The sequence below is a fragment of the Rattus norvegicus genome, chromosome 9 (assembly GCF_036323735.1).
Source record: "Rattus norvegicus strain BN/NHsdMcwi chromosome 9, GRCr8, whole genome shotgun sequence".
NCBI classification, from domain to species: Eukaryota; Metazoa; Chordata; class Mammalia; order Rodentia; family Muridae; genus Rattus; species Rattus norvegicus.
The window spans coordinates 66,618,751-66,633,642 of NC_086027.1; the positions used below are offsets into that span (position 1 = coordinate 66,618,751).

A 14,892-nucleotide genomic window follows, 5' to 3' on the forward strand; every position below is an offset into this window, starting at 1 on the left:
TCTAGAGAGATAATCATATTGTCAACAAATACAGTTTGACCCCGACCTCCCCGATTTATGCTATTAATTGCTTTATTGGTCTAATTATGCTGTTTGAGCCTGTTCCTTAACTTTAGTCTTTTCATTTACCTATAAAGTCTGAGTCAAATAATCTGCGCAGTGATTTTCCAAATGAGGTTAAATATTAGATTAAACATGTTCACCTTTATTTCAGTTAGACAAGATAGAGTAGCTACCTGCTCTCGCTAGCAGCCTCAATGCTTGTTTTCCTGTATTTTTTCTTTAATAAGACACTAAGTGCAAAAGTGAAAAGCTATTTTCACAATAGCACAACCCTACTAAAGAGACAAAGAGGACAATGTAGTGAGAATGTTAATATCAGACCACAGATAGAACCCTCCTGGCGTGTGTGCATGCGTGTGCACAGATAGACCGTCTTCTGACCTTGTAGCAAATGTAGCCTCTCAGGTAGGAAAGGCATGCAAAGTTATTAGAAAAACAATGTTGCTATCTATAAATAGTACCAGAATTAGAATTTTCAAAGTTTGAGGACAAACTGTTATCTTTTACAGCCAAGAAGTTTCCAGAACATATTCTCCAGCAATTCTGTTATCTAACTTTATAAATAGTAACAACTTTCTTTTACAAAATTCTGCAAGAGTGGTCTATTTTCTTTTTAATTAATGTTTTCACTGATGTGCAAAACAAAAGGTTTCTTAAGTATTTTTATCCATGTCTGTCATTGTTCCTTGCTTTGCCCCATCACCTTCTTATCAGTCTTTAAACATTAACATTTTAAAGAAAGTTTTCAAATTCTAAATATGATTCACTTTACAGCGCATGCGATTATGCATTGTCCAACTTGCAGGGCATGTGGCACCATGAGTGAATCCGAATGAACCGTGAACTTGTGGTGCCCGTGATGTGTCAGCTGAGTTCAGCCATCCTAACACGTGGGGACTGCTCTGTGGGGTGTTGACAGTGGGGAGGTTGGAGGGATGGGAACAGGGCATTTGTGAGACCCCTTCTGCTGTTCTGCTGTGAAGTAAAAATAACTTAAAACCAAGAGTCTAATAAATTAAAGCACGTGTGTACACAAGCACACATGAACAATCTGCCATTTTCATTTAATAAAACTATATCAAATGCTATTCTAGACTATTTTCGTTTTACACATAAATATTTTATATTGCAATGGAGGTCCATTTAACCATAGCTATTTTCTGATTTTTTTAAAGCCCTAGGAATTCAATAATGGCTCTGGAGAAATACACATCTTAGAAAACTTTTTGATACTAATCTAGGCATAATAAATACTTTTGTGGGAGGTGGGTCTTGAAGAATCAGGGTAAATGGTTCTCACTGGTGAAGGCTCCTGATAGCTGAGGAGAAAGTGAAAAAAGCAAAGAGGCCTGGTGTTTCCCCATCTGCACCCTGTTCCCATCATTCTAAAGAGAGCATCTCTCAAAGATGCCATTGAAGTGTGTTACACCCTGTCTTGCACTGAGACCCAGGCTTATGAGACCTGGGAGTCTCTAGAACAGAATACATTGGAGAGGGCAAGTATAATTAAGCTTTTTTGCAATGGGAAATCCAATTTGTGAATCTCATTTTTTAAGAATGGGGGTCAAATCAAGAGGCTCTTGGTTGTCTGTGAGCCAGCGTGGAGGAAAGGAGGGTGCTGGGCCCCAGGTGAGTTTGCCCTGGATCCCTTCGCTTTGCCCACCCCACCACAGTCACTCAGTGACACCGTCCCTTCTAAACAACTCTGGAGGAAAACACAAGTAAGTGTATCCAACATTTAGCAAAATGTCAGAAACAGTTCATTTAATGTGTCATCACGCCCACTTCTGTAACCAGAGTGCCCCAATACTGAAGATTAACTCAGATAAACACAAAACTATTGTAGACCCCTCTATGTTAAAGTTATTCCTGGAGACATTCTGGGGGCCGAAATGACAGCAGCAGCCTCGCCATGTCCTTCCGGATCCCCTTCACCATGCCACTTGCAACTCTCTGTGAGAATAGCGTCTACTCCAGCATCTCCTGTCAGTCAGTGTTGTGTTGTCCTCCCTGTCCTTGACAGCTTCAGCCCCACGTCCTCTCTAAGTTGCTTTCTCTGAGAGTCTGTCTCTGGGCTGGACCTACTTATCTCCTGGGATTGCCAGCTAGAGACGTTTCCCACAGTTGTTTCACCACGGACAATAGGGAGGTTGATCTGGCTGCCCTCTAAGTTATCTCATGACAACTGAGTGGGCACAGTAGGGATAAATCTTGAATAGAGATGCACAGTGGGTCTGGTTTCCTTATCCCACACTCTGGGGCACTTGGCCTGATCACCTCTCCCTCTGTGCCTTAGTTTCTGAAGAAAGAACAAGTTATACTAAATAATTCTCCTGTCATTGAACTGAGAGACTTACTCTGGGTCAGTCCTGTGCCATTTATTTTATCCACGATAAGAACAAAAATAACGGCACGCAGAATTTAGTCTCAAACCTGGCGCTTTCTAGAGTAGAGGAGAGTCCAATGCATGGAGCTTCTTAGACCAGCAAAGCCTCGGTTTCATTCAAACACCTGAGCCAGCTTTCTCAGCTTTAACAGGCATAACGTGATATGGAAGCAAGTGAGAGACAACAGGTTTCCCAGCCACACAGTACGGCCTAATTTAACCCTCATGACAGTCTGCAAGCTTGTGTCATTCTCTTACCTCTGGGGGATAGGGCCTAATGGTATGAAGTGGGACACACGGCTAGCTCCTTAGTAAATATGAAATGACATGAGAGACTCACTGAATTCTCCGCCTCACCCTGCTAGGTGTGAAGATGATCATCATAGCTCTCATCTATCATTGTATCAAAATTAACCTTGGGGGAGCTCTGGGCTCCAGCCTGGGCTGTCTTAGTGGACATTAAGATCCTAACACTTGTCTAAATCAAAGCTCGCAGAAAGTACAGTCTTACTTTATATATAACCTAACCGCTGTGTAGATTTGGTGTAAGGACCATCAAATTAAGTCTTTGGCCAGAGGAGAATTATTCGCAGTCTCAACACTGTCATCAAAGCCAAGACATATCACCTTCTGTACAAGCATGCTACCCTTATTCATGGTCAATAGAACACACTAGTACGCTGCTTTGCTATAAGGTGTCTACAAAACTCCTTCCTTCTATGTTTCATGGGTCCCCTTCATATACATCCCCACCTCTGTCTCCCTCCTAAATCTGTCCTCTTTTTTTTTTCAGTTGATCAGCTAGGAAGAATCAAGCATACCAGACAGACAGCTAGAAGTCAGACAGGACCACAGTCGGTCTCACCAACCTCCATGAGTATGCTCGGTAGACTGAACCATGAAACTCACACAGCCAGTGCGTAGGGGACTTTCCACACTGTCGGAGGGCAAGGGGAGTTTTCTCAGACTGCTGGTAAATCTCAGCATAATGCCACATCTATCCTGGGGTACTGGCAACAAGAAGGTCTTCTGTGCAGGCTGACCAGCCCCTATCTCAGGACAGAAGTCAGCATGAGTCTTTTTTTTTTTTTTGTGCTGCACATTATCTGTGACAGACCTGAGGCTGGACAGGTACACGGCACTGTGAGAAAGGACCCAAGCCCTTCATTCTGCTTCAAATTCTAGTTGTAAACACCCAGGCTTCTTTCAGTTTTTGCTTTCAACTTTGCGAGAATTCTTATTGTGAGTTTTTAATCCCAGGCCCCTTCTGAGTGTGACCTTGAGAGGACCTCAGTTTCTTGTTATCAAAAGAGCCTGGCTGGGCTGAGTGCTGATAAAGCAGCCTGAGCCCCTCTAGCCTCACAGCGTCAGAAACAGGCCACATCTCTTTTGGATAGATAGATCCATAAACAGCTGCAGGGCAGCCGCAGACTCTTAGCTGACTGCCCAGCATAAAGGGAGGTTGTTGAATTAAATTCCTGGAAGGAGAGAGGCAGAGGAATACATTACAAACACCCCAGAGTGTGTTCCCATGTGGTAGGGCAACACAGCAGGCTTCCAGCAAACAGCAGACTCCGTCAGAGAAGACGGGATGATGGGAGGCCTGGAGATTGTAAGGCAGAGTCGCCTATGAGCCTTTGCACACATACCAGTAGACTGTTCCAGTCACAACCCCAAGCCGTGGGGTTTCAGAGCAGCAAGAATACAGCACACACACAGCCACTCTCTGTGCCTTAGGTGTAACGACGAATGGCTGCTCATCCGGCCGTTGTTCATGGAGCACATGGACAGCTGCAGAGTCCTTCTTCACACAGCTACTCCAGACAAGGCTGTTGGCACTGGGGGTGGCAGCAAGTTGCCAACAACATCCTCACAGTCTTCTCATAGCAGAGGAGGAGAGGGCCTCAGGGAAGTTTGCTCAATTTCCCACTCCCTGTAGTTATTTTGTCAAAGAGCTCTAAGTAGAGTTTGGGTCTTTTGAGTCTTTACCCACTACTTTTCTCTAGTTAAAACCTCTGACCCTTGAGATGCCTAATTTTCAACAAGGAAGGAAGGAAAAGAGAAATCACATATGATGGCACTCATCTTTAATCCCAGCTCTTGGAAGGCAGAAGCAGGGAGATTTCTGTGAGGTTGAGGCTAGCCTGTCTACAGAGCCAGCTTCATTGTTATGTAGTGTTTTAAAAGGAGAGGGAGAGAGAGAGAGAGAGAGAGAGGAAGAGGGAGAGGGAGAAGGTGAGGGAGAGGGAGAGGGAGGGATGACTAGAAGAGGTAAATATTAAAACAAAGCTCTTCTGCGGGTTTTACGATTGATCCCTACTGTCCTGACACTTCCAGGTGTATTTTGCTGTATTCAGTTGTTTCATTTCTCATAAGGTAAAAAGTCTTAATAAATCTTTTGTCTGTTTTGAACTCCCATGGATTCATTTTTTTACCATGCTAATATCCTATATTGCTGGACGAAGTAATTACCAGATAAAATTAAGACATTTTGCAACTCTACCGTATAACATCTTTAATTTCCAGATGCACGTAAATTCTATCTACCTCAAGAAAAATAATAATTTCCTTTGTTTCTCTCACAAAAGTAGGCAATAACAATCTGTCTCCTGCAATTATTTTAGACAAAGTTTCCAATTTGTTATCTTCGACCTCTTAGGGCAGTAATGATATATTACCTCAAGTTTTGAGTTTTACTTTTATCCCTGGACTGCTAATGACCCTTTAGATTGAAAATGTTGCTTTCTTTTTAAAAAAGCATTGGCACTCATTGTCATAGTACTCTAGTTTGTTCATAATCTGAGGGAGAAAATCATTAATGGTAATGAATGAATGAGCTTATTGGAAAAAAGTTATGCCATAGATAACTTACCTTCATCAATACTGAAACAAGGGCTGTGTCATACAAGACATGAATCGACAAAGCTAATGGCACAGAACAGGGAAGCCTAAAGAGTCATGACTGGGAGTGGCTTATCAAGCGGTTGCAACATTTATTAGAAACTCATATTCATAACAAAATCAAATATTATCGAGCACTTATTTTGTAAACAGCACTATGTTGGGGAGCATAAAGTCACTGGACCTTCAAGAGCCCACAGTCTTTGCTTGGGAGATGGGAGGGAAGAATCGATACAGAAGAATGAATGATGCTGTGAGGAGAGACTTCCGTTAGCAGTGCAGGACTAGGCCCCAGGCAAATGCTACAGGAAGAAAGTCTATGAGTCCAAAGGAAAAGGCAAGGTGAGATCTGGGCATAATTTCCAGGTAGGAAAGATTTTAAATGTGCACAAAAGAGCCCTAAGCTAAAGTTGAATTTGATCTGTTGACATTGCCCATGATGCATCTCATCTTTCCACACTCACCTCACCTGGCCTCACTTAGTTCTCCTTTCTGTTTCCTCTTTGTGATGGTTTGAATATGCTTGGCCCAGGGAGTGGCACTATTAGGAGGTGTGGCCTTGTTGGAGGAAGTGTGTCACTGTGGGTGTGGGCTTTAAGTCCCTCATCCTAGCTCCCTGGAAGTCAGTCTTATTCTCTTTGCCTTCAGAAGATATAGAACTCTCAGCTCCTCCTGCACCATGCCTGCCTGGATGCCACCATGTTCCTTCCTTGATGATAGTCGACTGAACCTCTGAACCTATAAGCCAGCCCCAAATAAAAGCTGTCTTGGTCATGGTGTCTGCTCACAGCAGTAAAACATTAAGATACTCTATAATATCACTAACTTTCATGGGCTCAATTACTGCATCCCTGAGACAGACTTCAAACATGAATCTCTAGCAAATCTCACCACATGGACTGAATTCCAACACACCTCCTGCTAGAGCCGACCTTCTTTACAAGCTGGGCTGACTACATCTTCTCTGTCTATGCAGGCCAGTTCAACAACAGGAAATGCTCTGTGGTGCACGGGACACTCCTCCCTGGAGGTCTTGGAGCACCTTCTTACTCCCCTGACCACTGGCTGCAACCCCGGGCGGGCCAGGGTCATTTGCTCAGACCTCCTTATTCAGGTGTCAGTGCAGTTGAGAACAGGTTCTACCACCAGCAGAGATGAGGCTTTGCTTACACTCTTGGCTGTTGTTGGTGGACTTTGTTCTTCCAAGCAAGCGAAACCAATTTTGTATTCCAGAAATCCTAATTGGGATCTAGAGAAGAGGATGAATTCCTTTTGTTTCTCAGATTAAAATACTTAATATTTAGAGTCAAGGTATACTGTTGAAAGAATAAAAAGGCAAGGCACAGAAGAAAAGTGTTTCCAAAATGTATGTCTGAAGAAGGATTGTATATGCACAGTATAAAAAAGCATTCTTATAGCTCAAAAAATAAAAGACAGCCAATTGACAGGAGGACTTTGAATAGGTAGGTGTTTCCATAAAGAAAACAAATAGTCCACAAACACATGAAAAATATTTTCTGGCATTGGTTATTTGTCAGATATACATCAAAGCCACAGTGAGGGGCTGGAGAGGTGGCTCATTAGTGAAGAGAACTGGCTGCTCTTGGAGAAGACTCAGGTTTGGTTTCCAGCACCTTCATGGTGGCTCACAGCCCTCCGTGACTTCAGTTCTAGGATTTCCAGTATTCTCTTCTGGCCTCTTCAGGCACCAAATGGTACACAGACATGTATGGTGCATGGACACACATGCAGGCAAAATACCCAATACACACAAAGCAAAACCAAACAACTCTTAGGAACAAAAATAGAAACCCTAGTTCATTCTCTTGGATGACTATAATAATAATTTAAAAATATATAGTGTTATTTCTCAAAGGAAAAATAATCCCCATGGAAAAATTAGTACCTGTATGTTGCTGGTGGGAATGTAAAGTGATATGGTCGCTATGGACATCAATGTGTTCCTCAGAAAGTAACACATAGAATCGCCATTTGACCAAGCAATTCTGTCTTTGGTGTACATTCAGGGAGGTAAAGGAAAGGCTGCCTCATTTCTCCTGTCCCTCAAAAGTGGATTCCAGTCATAATGTTTGTGTGTACCTGAGCCTTTGATTTTCATAGTTATATTTAATCTCCTCTTTTTAATTCTAAATTACATTTTAATTTATTACATGTGTGCACAAACTTTTTGACATAAGTAAAAACAGACCTAGTGGAAGAAATTCTTCCCATTTCTCATAATAACATGTGCTCATGCTGGCCACAGCAGCCTGCAGGCCACACCTAAATTGTGGAGTCAGAAGAAAACGTCTAGCAATCTGTTTCCTCCTACCCTTATGTGGGACCGAGGGATCGAGCTCAGGTTCTCAAGACTGGCACTTCACTCCCCCTCAATTACCTCTTCTAAAAATAAAAAAAAAAGATTTCTTTTATTTTTAAGTATGTGTATTTGTGTGAGGTATGTGCCCATGTGAGTGAAGGTGCCTGCAGAGTCCAGAAGAGGGCACTGCAGAGTCCAGAAGAGGGCAGAGGGCACTGAGTGCCCTGGAACTGAAGCCCAAGGACTTAGGAGTTGCCATGGAAATAGATGCAGGGACGTAATCTCATGTTGCTGCAAGAGCAGGAGGTGCTCTTAAGGGCTAAGCCATCTCTCTGGCCTCACCAGCTTCTCTTCCTGCTTCTCCTCTTCCTCATCCTCCTTTTTAACACTCCGTCTTTTTGACTCAGCAATTTGAATGGGTTTCTGTGACTGTGTGAGATCTCTCAGATTCTCCCTTTGCTCCTGGAGAGCATAGCACATAGAAAAAGCCATCTCCACCCTGTGGCCATAGACCCCATGTCTAACTGGCACACAGAATGTCTGTGTTTTAAAAAGGATGGAAAAATAGAGTAGAAACCAGCACAAGCAAAAAAACTTTTTGACCTAAGTAAAAACAGACCTAATGGAAGAAATTCTTCCCATTTCTCATAATAATTTAAATCAGGTTGCCTAGTAACCATCATCTTTAAAGTGGTTCTTTATATAAAAAATAGTGTTTTTATAAGAAGCTGTGGATTTCCAAGCCAGGTTTTATAACCTCGTGAAGACCCATATGTCTTTTTCCAGGCAAAATTCCAACTGGCTTACAGAGGAGCATGCACCCTGGAAGGCAATCTCAGAGAGTGGAGGGCCCGACTGATGCAGGGGAAGAATTTCAGTGGAATTGTATTATCCAAAGGGCGTCTTAGAATGAAAACAAAAAGTCCTAGCCTGTTTTCCACATTCTGCATTTACTTTTCTGGAAAGAAACCCTTGGGGGGTGTTGACAGAGCTGCCATGCAGAGACTGCACGAGGTGGAAATGTGCATGTGGACAGATGTCCAAAGAAGGAAGATGGGAACCCAGTCATTCTGACTTAATATAAGGACTCAAGACGATTAACAGAATGTAGCTCGGGAGGTGCAGATGTTTTTGAGATTTTTCTTGAATGTAATTATATCTACATTATGTTACATTAGTATTACTCCACAGTCTTATTAATACATTGCATTATACTTAATCAACTTTTGCTAACCACCCCCAAGAACAGCAGTACATTGAGTTAAAGAATGAAGCATTATAATAATGTTCGTTCCTTTAAAGCATTACTCATATCAATGTTTGGTACCCTGTGGGCAAAAAGAAAATGTCACTCTCTGGTTGTTTGTAGGTTGTGGCTTCCTTCCCTATGTGCTGCAGGCCAGAGGGTCGAGCTTGGAAGAGAAAACACTCCATCTCAGACTGTCTAAATGAGGGAACTCAAAAAAGTCAAGTAGGAAGCACTCAGTTGGAGTGATTAGCCAAGTAGTCCACCTAATGTCACAGTGCCAGCAGGTGACCCATGTGACATCTTGATTATCACACCATTTAAATGTGCTCGTGGCCTCATGCCCTACTACAGCTAAAGAGCCCCTGGCGTTTTCCAGGCATGCTTCTCCCTAAGAATCTAGTTCAGTCATTTTCCCTGGGGTTAAGATGGCGGGACAATATAGCTTTGGAAACAAATATAAATCTCAATTAGAGCTTCAAGGAACACACTGGGGGAGCTCGGGAGGGTTTGCCCATGTCAGTTAGTAACTGATTTTTTTTTTCTTTTTGTGACTCCTCTCTGTGTGACAAGGATGGACATGTCCCAGAGGCAGATGGGCATTATTCTGACAGACACAGGACAGATGTCCCTGGTCCCTGTGTTCAGTTGAAGTGCCTGCATTGTTCCTCCTGGGTCACCATGACTGTGTGGGCACACACGAGAACAATGTGGTCATTTACAAGGTATTCACACAGGAAGGCCCAGCTTATCAGACATCATAGGCAGGGGAGTTTGAGATGACCCCATCTAGGACACTGGACCTCACTTGGAAGCAATCAGTGGACTCCAGAGATGACAAGAATCTTTGCCCAATAGTCAAGCCACCACTTCCAGAGCCTCTTGTAGTCTGGCTTTCCACTCTCCTCTCAGATCCTCAGAACAAACCCTGGCTATTCAGAAATGGAGTCAGGCACTTTGGGGATTCAGAGTCACAGTTTATTGCTCTAGTCACACATATATTATTTATCACACCAAGCTAGTAAATGTTTGTCACATCTTATAAACAATGAGATACCCATAAACTACATTATTTCAGATCAAAGGCAATTTTTACAGGCATGGTAGCACATACCTGTAATCCGGAACTTGGGAAGTTGAGGTAAGAGGATTATGAGTTCAAGGCCAACCTTGGCTACACAGCAAACCCCGGTTTCAAAGATCAGAAGGAAGGACTGACAGCGTAGCTCAGTGACAGCACTGCTTGGCAGGCACGGGGTCTGCTCTGACTCTCAGGACTGCAAGGCCAGTGATGAGAGCAGATTGGTTTGGCTGCTTGTTTGCAAGTTTAACTTTTTATTGATTCTTTGTTTCACACCACGTGCCTCAGTCCCCCTCATCTCTCAGTCTCCATGTTCCTGCTTTTCACTCTCACAACTTCTACCCCCAAATAACACAAACAAGCCCACACAAACAAACAAACACAGCGTACAAAACATCTCGCCACGGAATCTGTAGTGTGTTCTATAGTGTATCCCTCTGTCCTCACAGATTGCGAACGATCATTGCAATGAGTTATTTGTCTGCTTCGTGATCTCTGGGTTCAGTGACGTCATCCATATTGGATCCTCACTGGGACTCCTCCCAGTTAACCTGTTGGTGCAGTGTCATGGAAGACCCTGCAGCTTTGGGTCATCAGGGCTGAGTCATGCCTCCTAGTCACAGATAGTTGGGGTGGGCCAACTCAGAGCCCAGGATCTGGGTCTGGGTGGCAGCCAGTCCTACTGGTCAATATGCCAACTCTCCCTTATCCTCACCACCAGGGTGAGCTCTCCCACACTGCTCTGGTTAGGCCACCCAGTGCTGCCATCAGCAGGAGGCAGGGTCAGCTCTCCTGCTCCCATGACCTTGGGGCCAGCTTACCTGCTCCCACACCTCCAGAGCCGGCTCCACTGTGCTGCCCCATCAAGGCACGGGGCCCACTCTCCCAAGTGCTGCAGTGTGCAGAGGGCTGAGCCAGCTCTCCCACCCTCACACCCTGGGGCTGACTCACCTGTGCCTTCACCATCAGGACCAGCTCCACTGTGATGCCCAGGCAAGGTTCAGGGCCGTTCTTCCAAATACTACAGCCCCTGAGGGGGCAAGGCTAGCTCTCCTGTTCTCATGCCCTTGGGGTCAGCTCTCCAGACTACCTTGGGTGGCAAGCAGAGGAAGGGGAGGGCATTACTCCTGCACCCATGTCACCTCATGCAGAGGGTGACAGGACCAGCTGTCCCTTGTTCAGACCCTCAGGGCTGGCTCACCCTCACCCTCTTAACCAGGCCCAGACCTACTAGGTTGCCCAGGCAAGGTGCAGGGCCTGCTCTCCTGAGTGCTACAACTGTCAAGGGGCAGGGCTAGCTCTCCTATGCTCATGACCCTGTGGGCAGCTTTTCTGACTGAGGAGGTATGGAGGTGGGGGTGGGGTGGAGGTGGGGGTGGGGTGGGGGTGGGGTGGGGTGGGGGTGGGGTGGCACCATGTCTGAGCCCAAGCTGCTCCAAGGCAGATGAGTGGTAGGGTCAGCCCTCCACACTCATGCCCTCTGTGCTGGTTCACCCACACCTTGCCATCAGGACCATCTCTATTGTGCTGCCTGTGCAGGGCACAGGGCACACTCTTTGAGTGCTGCTGCTGCTGCTGCTTCTAAGAGATGAAGCCAGCTCTCCAGAGTGCCGCAGTCAGTGAGGGGCGGGCCAGTTCTGCACAGTACCTGGACATCCACATGGTCTCCAGCATCTGCCTCCACCAGAGATGCCCCCATGCTCTCCAGTGGTAATTCGACTCCACATACATGACACTGACCCCTGCTGCTGCATAGCCACAGACCCAGCCCTCAAAGGCAGCTTGGGGGAGCATCCTGTGGCCCCAGGTGGCAGGGGTAGCCATCCACAGCAGGCTACTCCTCTGCACCCTTGAGGCTCCAGTGCTTCCCCTCCTCACAATGCGCAAGCTGTCCTGCTTCTCTTTCTTCCCATCTGATCACCACATCCTTGCACATTGTGGTGGCTCCTGCTGCAGGCTGGCCACCCCGCTGGCTGTCAGGCCCCTGGGTGACATTCTCCTTCTGTACTGTGCAGGGGCAAGTGGGTATCTGTGACCTGCCTGTTCCTGGCACAAGAGGACAGGTCTGTGAGTGACACGGCAGTCTGCAGGTCTCAGACTGTGTTCCTCTCCCCACACTGCGTGTGTTGCCTGTATTTTATTTTATTTTATTTTCCTTTATTTTATTTTTATGTGCCCTAGGCATGAGACAGCTATGGCCACCGAGCCAGGCATCAAGCTATGATGCACAAAGGACGGCCATCTATTCTGCCCCTGACTGATGTAAGAACACCAACGCCAACAAATATTTCTTTGAACATTGCCAAGGGGGTGTTGTTTGTTTGTTTTAAAGATATTTTTCCATTTTGCTGGTTTGAATGAAAAATATCCCCCATTGGCTCACAGGGAGTAACACTATTAGGAGGTGTGGCCTTGTTGGAGTAGGTGTGGCCTTGTTGGAGTAGGTGTGGCCTTGTTGGAGTAGGCGTGGCCTTGTTGGAGGAAGTGTGTCACTGGGGGTGGGCGTTGGGGTTTCAGGAGCCCAGTCCAGGCCCTCTGACACTCTCTCTTCCTTCTATCTGTGTATTCAGATGTAAAACTCTCAGCTCCCTCTCCAGCACCATGCCTGCCTGCAGGACACCATGCTTCCCGCCTTGATGATAATGGACTGGATCTCTGAAACTGTAAGCCAGCCCCAACTAAATGTTTTGATTTGTAAGAGTTGCCTTGGTCATGGAGTCCTTTCACAGCAATAGAAACACTAAGACATCCCTGACAACAAACCACATATAAGGAGCTGGAAGGGATGTTTAGGAGATAGGGACAGACGGCAAACCCAGATCCCCCTAGCAGCGGGATTGTGGGCACACCGACCTCACTGGATCTCTAGCTGTAAAAGTCAGGTGACCTTCAAGTCACCTTACCTCAGCACTCAGTATGAACGGAGAGCCAACATCTTTACCAGGAGCCATATTGTAGTAAGGGCATCCTCAGCTGGGACTAGCTTCTTCAGCTCCACAGTGTGCACATAGCATGTTTTCATTTCCACTGAAACTTGACTTCAACTACACTTAGACTCTGGACTTGTGAGTACATTGTGGGTTGTGACAATCAACAGCTTTCACAGCCACCACTATGAACCACTATGAACCACTATGAACCAGGTCCTGTGCTAAGAGCTGGAGGTACATGACACACGAGGCAGTGCCCAGCTTAGCATGAAGAAGCCAGTGAAGGCAGCAGTGGGAACAGGCTGTAATGTGTCTAGCAGAAAGTGCTCTGAGTAGTACAGGAAGGCCTTAGGGGCAGAAGCACAGGGTCTGAAGACAGCATCTGCCCCCGATAGGCTGCAAGGACAGGGCAACTAGGTATGCCCAGGCCTAGGGGCAAAAGGAAGCTTATGGACTGGGAACAGTGGGTGGACTGAAACTTTCTGCTCTGTTTCTTTCCTTGGTATATTTGACTGTAATTTCTTTTGGTTTTCATTTTTTATTGTGAAATATGGCATTGATTGCAAAAATGAGTACCTTATAGCCTCAGCGTAATATATAATTCTAAAGAAACTTGTGAAAATGAGTACCATATAGCCTCAGTGTAATATATAATTCTAAAGAAACTTGTGAAAATGAGTACCATATATCCTCAGTATAATACATAATTCTAAAGAAACTCACCTGTTAAACAGTCTAACTAGTAAGAAGAATAGGGATATACCCCTAGGACTCCCACCCTGCCTTTTCCTGACCACAGACTCTCTTCTCCAGACATAACTGATTCTTGGCCTTCTTGATAATTGAGTTTAACAATCTATTTACTACTTAAAAAGTAAGGGGATTAGTTTCCCCTACCTTTTAGAGAGAGAGAGAGAGAGAGAGAGAGAGAGAGAGAGAGAGTTATATTCTTCCCTCAGTATTGTTTTTGATCTGCAATTATATTTGTTGCACATATTTGTAATTGGTTTATTTTATTGCTATTTTGTACTACTGTATCAGAATTTATACATCTATTTAAAGGAGAGCTGAGTTCTCCCTGGTCTGAATAAAAATAGGGCATATTTTTTATGGGTGAAAGAAAAGGAGAAAAAAAGAGATTAGTATGGTAGCTGGTAGTTTGTTTTGTGATGCTCCAACAAAATACCCAGGGCTGGGTGTCTTATAAGGAAAAATAGGTTCCAAAGTGATAAGAACATGCTGTCTGCATCTGCAGGCTCTTGTGATGACATCGAGTGGGCAGGAACACATACAGAAGAGAGATTCAGTAGACTTGGGGACGACTAGTCTCAGGACCTGATTCACCCTTAGTAACCTGCTACTGTAAAATAGTATTAATCCACCTTGAAAATGACTTCCTCCCCTGATCCAATTATCATTCAGGAGGCTTCATTCCTTAAAAGTTTCAATACCTAAACACTGCCACATAAGGAACCAAACTTTTGTCCTATGGACGTCTGAGAGACAAACTGTGTTCATTATCATAAAAAATAGGTCTGTTTGTATTCCAGGCTTAGAGAGCACTCATTGGCCAACAGATGTATGGGAAATATGTGGTACTGTTGGGTTGTATCGCAACAAGAGCAATGGGGAAAGAGGAGCTGCCTCCTTCTCCCCATCGTTCATGTGACCTGGCTCTCTTGACTTCCACTCAGAGTCCCGCTGGATGCTACACCCCTGTGTCCCCCATGCTGCCTCCTGGGGATAAGGCTTTAGCTCAATTTCGCTTCCTCTCAGTTCTTTAGCAAAAGTGGCGCTAACAGCGCATCTCCACCGCGTGCTTTGTCAAGGCTCTCCCATGTGATTCTCTGAACAGCCTGCAGATCTAGGCAGGGCAGGCACTGTTTACGGTTCCTAGAAAATGGATCCCAGTGAGACATCGGGGTTACCCAGCCCGAGTGAGCATTTGTCCCCTGATTCTGCATC

At 45.1% G+C, this 14,892-nt stretch overlaps 1 long non-coding RNA gene across 3 annotated transcripts in view; it reads right to left on the reverse strand.

Moving 5' to 3' along the window:
* The window catches only part of LOC108351935 (uncharacterized), a 47,591-nt gene that overhangs the window by 19,194 nt on the left and 13,505 nt on the right, over positions 1-14,892 (reverse strand). For all 3 annotated transcript variants that reach the window (XR_005489152.2, XR_001839820.3, XR_005489151.2), the window contains one exon: positions 10,949-11,087. This is a non-coding gene — a long non-coding RNA (uncharacterized LOC108351935). The remainder of the gene's footprint in view (positions 1-10,948; positions 11,088-14,892) is intronic.